Here is a 6,462-nt window from a genome sequence, read left to right as displayed (position 1 = left end):
ATGAGTGTAATGGTGACTAAAGGGTGTTTTTTCATGTCCTCTATGCTCTAACTACGAAAATATTTGATTTACAAATAAGGAATCCTACTTCGCGGAATTTTATTTATCACGGTAGGGTCTAGAATTGATTAACCGCGATAAACAAGGGTTCACTGTATTTTTAACCAAGACATATATGTACTTACGGGTGTGCAAACACAAGTCCCCCTGATTACGGGTAGCCACATATTCATAGGAAGGGGTTGTACCATAGGCAATACAGAAATGGGAGGGGGACATCTAGGGGCATACATGCAATAGGAAGAGGAGGGATTAGGGGTACACATGTGTCAAGATTCAAGATGGCAGCCTTACCTTAGTCGCCCCTGAGCTGGTTTGACTTGCTCTGAGCTCTCCTTCAGGACTGCAATCCCATATCCTTATCAGCAGGGAGTGAGCCCCACCCATGATGGACCAGTCTGATTGCCCTGGTTGGTTGATGCCTTCAGGGAGATAGCTTCTAAGCAGCTCGCTCCCAAGTGCGCTACAATCATTTACCACGTGTTTCCAGCAGTGTCCTAGGTCTGACATATATTTGGAGGAGACAACCCGGGGGAAAGCCTTTTTGTATCCCACATACATCAATTGTTCAATATAAAACGGATGATCTGCTTTGTAAACCTTCGCCTACATGAAAATTAAAATCTGAATAAGATACTCATCCCTACGCCGGCACTACGTGAAACGTTTTCTGACCCAGAACAACCTGAACAGAATGAACGCTGTTCATTCCCAGCAGAGTGAACGCTGTACCCTGCCACCATCCTCACAACAGTTCCCATGCCTGAGCCCACTGTGGACGCCATGGCCTCAGCCCATCTCCTTGAGGGGCTTTCCCTTTTTGCTGCCCCTCCACTTTACCAAGCAGGATGTCATTTTCCAGGGACTGGTCTCTCCAGACACATGCCCAAAGTGTGTAAGATGACGTCTTCCCATCCTTGCCTCTAAGGAGCACTCTGGCCACCTTTCTTCCAAGAGAGACCAGTTTATCCTTTTAGCAGTCCGGGATACAGTCAATATTCTTCTCCAGCACCACAATTCAAATGCATCCCTTCTTCTTCAGTCTTTCCCACTCAGTGTCCAACTCTCATATGCGTACGCGGCAACTGGGGTGAGGAGCACCTTAGTCCTCAAAGTAACATCCTCGCTCTTCAGTACTCTAAAGAGGTCTATGCAACCGATTTACTGAATGCAGTTCATCTTTTGATCTCGTGACTGCTGTTTCCATGAGCGTTGTATGCCTTGTGGATCCTAGCAAGATAAAATCCTTGACAACGTCCTTTTCTTTTTTCTCAGTTTACTATGTTGTCACCTCTCATGGGAATCCACTTGTGAGGATTTTGATTTGCCTTATACTGAGTTGTCATCCATCCTGAAGGCTGCAATCCTTGTTCTTCATCAGCAAGTACTTCAAGTCCTCCCCACAAGCAAGGTTGTGTCACCTGCAAATTGCAGGTTGTTAATAGGCTTTCCTTCAATCCTGATGCCACACTCTCCTTCATTTCACCCAGCTACTCTGATGATTTGTTCAGCATACAGATTGAATAAGTGTGATGAGAGGATACAACCCCGATGCACACCTTTCCTGATTTTAAATCATGCAGCATCCCCTTGTTCTGTTGTCACAACTGCCTCTTAATCCATGTGCAGCTTCCACATGCGCATAATGAGTGTTTTGGAATTCCCATTCTTCTCAGGGTTATCCATAGCTTATTATAGTCTACACAGTTGAATACCTTTGCAAGGCCAACTTCACTCCTCTGAGCCTCTCTCTGCCCCCACCATCAATAACAACATGTTTGGTTTGAATTTGGATGTTTTTTTCATGCATGTCCAGGTTAAGGAAATTCCCTACTATACCTGTTAGGATCAAAGCAGGGAAATTCCTGGCCAGATGCCTTCTCCAGAAATAACTGTCCATAGGGTCTCACCAATTAAGGAAAATGAGCTAAAACCAGAGCAGGAAACTCTGGGGTGAAGGGCTTTCTCAAATTGGGTCATGCATAGTAAGAGGTCCCTCGTGACCTAGAGATGCCTTTTGCTTCATTAACATACTAAATCAAGCCCCCCGCACCCCCCCAGAGCCATGACAGATATAAGACCAAATAATGGCATAAAAGGAGACACACCCTAATTCCAAGAATTCTCCTTCTGTTCCCTGAAAAATATGAACTGTTCCTCCTGATTTTTTGGGGGGTGGGATGGGGTGGGGGGCCTAAGGGCTAGCCCACTGTTAATCAAATACTGGGAATGTGACATAGTTTAGGATCCATTCTGTTATGACTTAGTTTGCTAAACCTAAAATGTAACAGCCTCCCTCACCGTGCAGTAAAAAGTAAAAAGAAATCCTTTGAAACATATTCAGTAAGGATGTTCTAGTTCAGCAATTTTGGGTAAACAAAACTTTCTGGGCTAACAAGGCCATTTAGATAAGCAAGGAAGCCTGAGACTTTGAGAGTAACAGGCCAAGGATGCCTCCTTAGTCCCATTGCTCGGAGACCTTGGTTCATTGTAACAAATCTGTCGAACATTCCTTCAATTTGCCACAGAGTTTAGGGTATATAACTTGCTTGGTTTTCACTGCATCTCTGAAACTGTTTGGGTGGCAACGAGCCCCACTGTTTGCGTCTGTCAAGCACTTTCAGGAATATACTTAGTTTCTCGAATCAACCTGGTCTCTGTCTTTGGCTGAATGGGTGACAGGCACCCTGGATCTTATCTGCCGGCCGCACTCCCCTTAGTTGACATACATTTGCTCAAATGAAATAAAAACCCTAGCTTTGCCATAGCACCATGTCTTCTCTATCCTGGGGAGAATGACCTGTTCCTCTTTGGGGGAAAGCACTTTGGTTTTGAACGAATGTTTGCCTGAGTGCAACGTGGCTTTGGCGCCACACCTCGGTGCGGCGATTGCATTTAGGCTGCTGACCTTACAGTTCTTTGGAGAAGGTGGAACAAGAGGCCAGGGACATCATGAAGGACATCTTTGGGGTGAAAACCCAGGGACAAAACCCTGAGACCCTTGGAAATCTCCCCACCTTTGATTGTGACATCCAACAGATATGACATCGCATGGATGTTTGCTTTTAACTCTATGAGACTTTGGCCTTTTCTTTGTTGTCCTGTTTGGGGGCCCTTTTTGGGCTTTCTTTCTAACAGATTGGGGAAGCCTCCCTGTCACGTCCTATTTGCCTCCCAGGCCTTTGGGGGAGAATCCTTTGTCCCTTCCTGCAGGACCTTGCTGCTCTTGGAAGACATCTTTGCTCTTACCCACAGACTCTTGGGGGCAGAACAAACCCCCTGACCTTTTATTTTGAGAAATATGACAGTCCAGCATTACTTCTTGGCTGCCTTCACTGGTCAAGACTGCCTACCTTGAATTCCATGGTAACCTTTTCCCTTTTGAAAGCCTTATGGTTTGAGGTCATCTTACCACTTAGATCGCTCCATGTCTTGCGTGTGTAGTGTGTTGAGCGATGTGTGTAGTAAGGAAATACACCACAGTTGTGGGGAGAAGTCAGACACTTGCTGCCAGACTGCTGTCTCATCCCACAGCAGGGCTGGGCCTGCTCCCTGCTGCTGGGGACAATGGCCTACTTCTCTTTGAAGCTTTGGGACCATTAGCTTGGTTCCTCTAGGTGGGGTTTGCACCCTACTGATAATATTCCTATGGAGACCCAGAGACCAACCCCTAGACCACCCACTCATTGCTGTGTAACCTATAGTGCAGCCCCTTCCTGTGACGTATGTCTTTACCTGTAATTAGTGGGCTGGATTGCCCCCAAAAGGTATATAGGTGTGAGTCAGCAGAACTTCGCTCTCTGACTCACTCTGACCCTGAGCTCCTTGCCGCTCACTCCCTGGTCACTCCCCTCTCTCTTGTTCCCTTCCCCTCCTTTCCTTCCCCCTCTCTCCACGTGGACCACCAAGCTGGGCTGAGGTGAGCAATGTTGCTATGTATCATGCCTGACTGTATTATTGTATTATCTCTCATGCTCTCGATGACTTTAATATAATGCTTATATATCTCAACCGTACAATTGTGCATTACTGAACCCAGAAGTAGTATTACTGAACCAGTGAGTTCTAGCAGCGGGTGGGGGCTGGTTCCCTCACCCTCCCTCAGCGTCGTTAATTTTTTATTTAATACTACCCACAGTCCCGGCAGACTCATCATTGGCCATGGCTCCACGAGACAGGATTCAGGATCTAAAGAGCAGGGTTGACAAGGGATAGCTGCATGGACCCTCTCAATGGGAGAATATCTACTAGGTTCCCACAGTGTGTCATGATGCAGGCCACCACTGAAAACTCCCAGGGTGGGGACAGGGGACCCTCTGCACCTCTCTCCTTGGATATTTTTACTCCCTGGCCAGGGGATTCCTGGCCAAGAGAGCTCTCAATCTCCCTCCTCCTCCCCTTTCTTTCCCTCTTTTGTGTATTTAACCAGGAGCCATGGGCCAGGAGGAGTCAATTCCCACAATGGCAATCAACTGCCTCAGGAATGCCTACTGCAGAACCGGAAGTCCCTTGACTTTGACAGCCCACACCAGAAGAAACTGCAGTTCTCCTAAACAATGAGTATCTTCTGGGAGACCAGGAAGAGCAGCCTGGTCATGGAAGCCTAAATTATATTACCATCCTTCAGTTAGACCTATATTGCAGAAGGGAAGAGAAATGGTCTGAGGTCCCTTATAGCCAAGCCTTTAGGTACTTAAGAAATCATCTGCAATGTGTGCAGAAGTACCTACTGGGACAGGGCACTGATCAGGAGCTCCCTCCTGTTGAAGGAGTTAATACTTGATCTATAAAGCTCAGCATATTGGTGCTTAGTAGTGCATTAGCAATCACCTGTCCCACAGTACCTCCTCCCTCACAGACTTTGAAACCTGCAATCTTAGCATGGCAGGGGACCCCCACTTCAGCCGGGAGTGGTATCATGAGAGTTCAAGGACCCTTTTCTCTTAACGACCTCACCTCTGCTAAGGACACATTAGGAAACTTTTCCCCAGAGTCCTGAGCAGTTTCCAGAACAGTTAGACCATTTGACTAAGCTTTTTCAATGAACCTGGAAAGATTGTTTAGTTATCCTTTCTCATAGCTGCAAACCAGATGAGACAGATCCTATCTGGACCACTGCTCAAGTGTATGGAGACCAGCTACATGCTCACCAACCAGCTCTCTCTTTGGGCACCGCAGCGATTCCTCTCTTGGACCGAGACTGGGATGACCAAACAGTAGCAGGGAACACTGGCCAGACCATATGCTCTTACGTTTAAATGGTGTTAAAAAACCATTCAGTGGAAGCCTGTTTGTTTGTGTAAGCTAGCTGAGTTAGAGCAGGGGAGAATGAGGATGTGGCAGCCTTTAGAAGTAGGTAGGAAGAGGTTATTAGGAAGTATATGGGGTGGTTAGGGATTACATCAAGGACACACTCCTGTCTAAGAGGAGGGGCAGGGCTCAATCTACCAATTACATGGCAGCCTGATGACACCTCCTTGGAGTCCTCAGCCTTTCTGTATGAGAGAGAGAGAGAAAGAGAGAGAGAGAGAAAACGAGTGAGTTAGGAGAGTCTAATCCTCTCTGGCTCTTTGCCTTCTGCAGGAGTTGGATCTTGTGTCTGATCCCTCAATCTGCTGTGTTTCCTGCTGATCCCTAGAGCCACCAGCAGAGTCCAGATAGTGGCCAACTTTGGACCTCTGCATCCACCAGCCTGTCCCCCTGGTGGTCTGCTTTGCCATCCTGTCTTCGATTCCTCAGCTTCCATGTGTCAGGGCAAGCCTGACTTGAACTGGACTGGACTTACCTCTTTTGACCTCTCTGGAAGCCATTCCTGGCTACACATCTCTTCCTATATATAACACATACAAGTGTCACTGGATTTATTTCTCTAGAACCCAAACTGACACACACACATGAACATGGGTAGTGCTTCCAATAAGGCCTGAATAGTCTTAACCATTCATTTAATGAACCAATCTGCTCCTGATAGTCACACAACATGTCAAAAACATGAGCTATTCTCATCGTGTGCGGGAGTTAGCCGGGGAGTCGCACAATTAGGACGTGGAGGTAACTTGGCAGGACAGCCAAACGGTCAAATGAATGGCTACTGCAGCCGTGGCTCAAGCTCCAGTGGCCACTCTGGGCACCACGGAAGGTAACAAGGAGCGTGGCTAATGCAGTAAGACAGGGCATTTCCAACGGGAAGGTTGAGTGCTGGTTGCCAACCAAGTATGGGCAAAAAGGCCATTGGGCACAGGGCTGCCCCTCATTCCCAGAGGGGCAAAGAGGAAGTCCAAGAGTCGTGCTGGTTGAACATCCTAATACATGAAGGGCCCGAGGTCTCGGGTGCCGCCCCTTGTACCATCCTTATAACTCCAAGCAAACCTCAGCGACTGAGGATGTAGCCGGTAAGTCCTT

The sequence above is a fragment of the Echinops telfairi genome, unplaced genomic scaffold (genome assembly GCF_000313985.2).
Source record: "Echinops telfairi isolate 266 unplaced genomic scaffold, ASM31398v2 ScPeMD7_5;HRSCAF=22, whole genome shotgun sequence".
In the NCBI taxonomy this organism is placed as follows: Eukaryota; Metazoa; Chordata; class Mammalia; order Afrosoricida; family Tenrecidae; genus Echinops; species Echinops telfairi.
Note: the sequence above shows the minus strand (reverse complement) of the source record.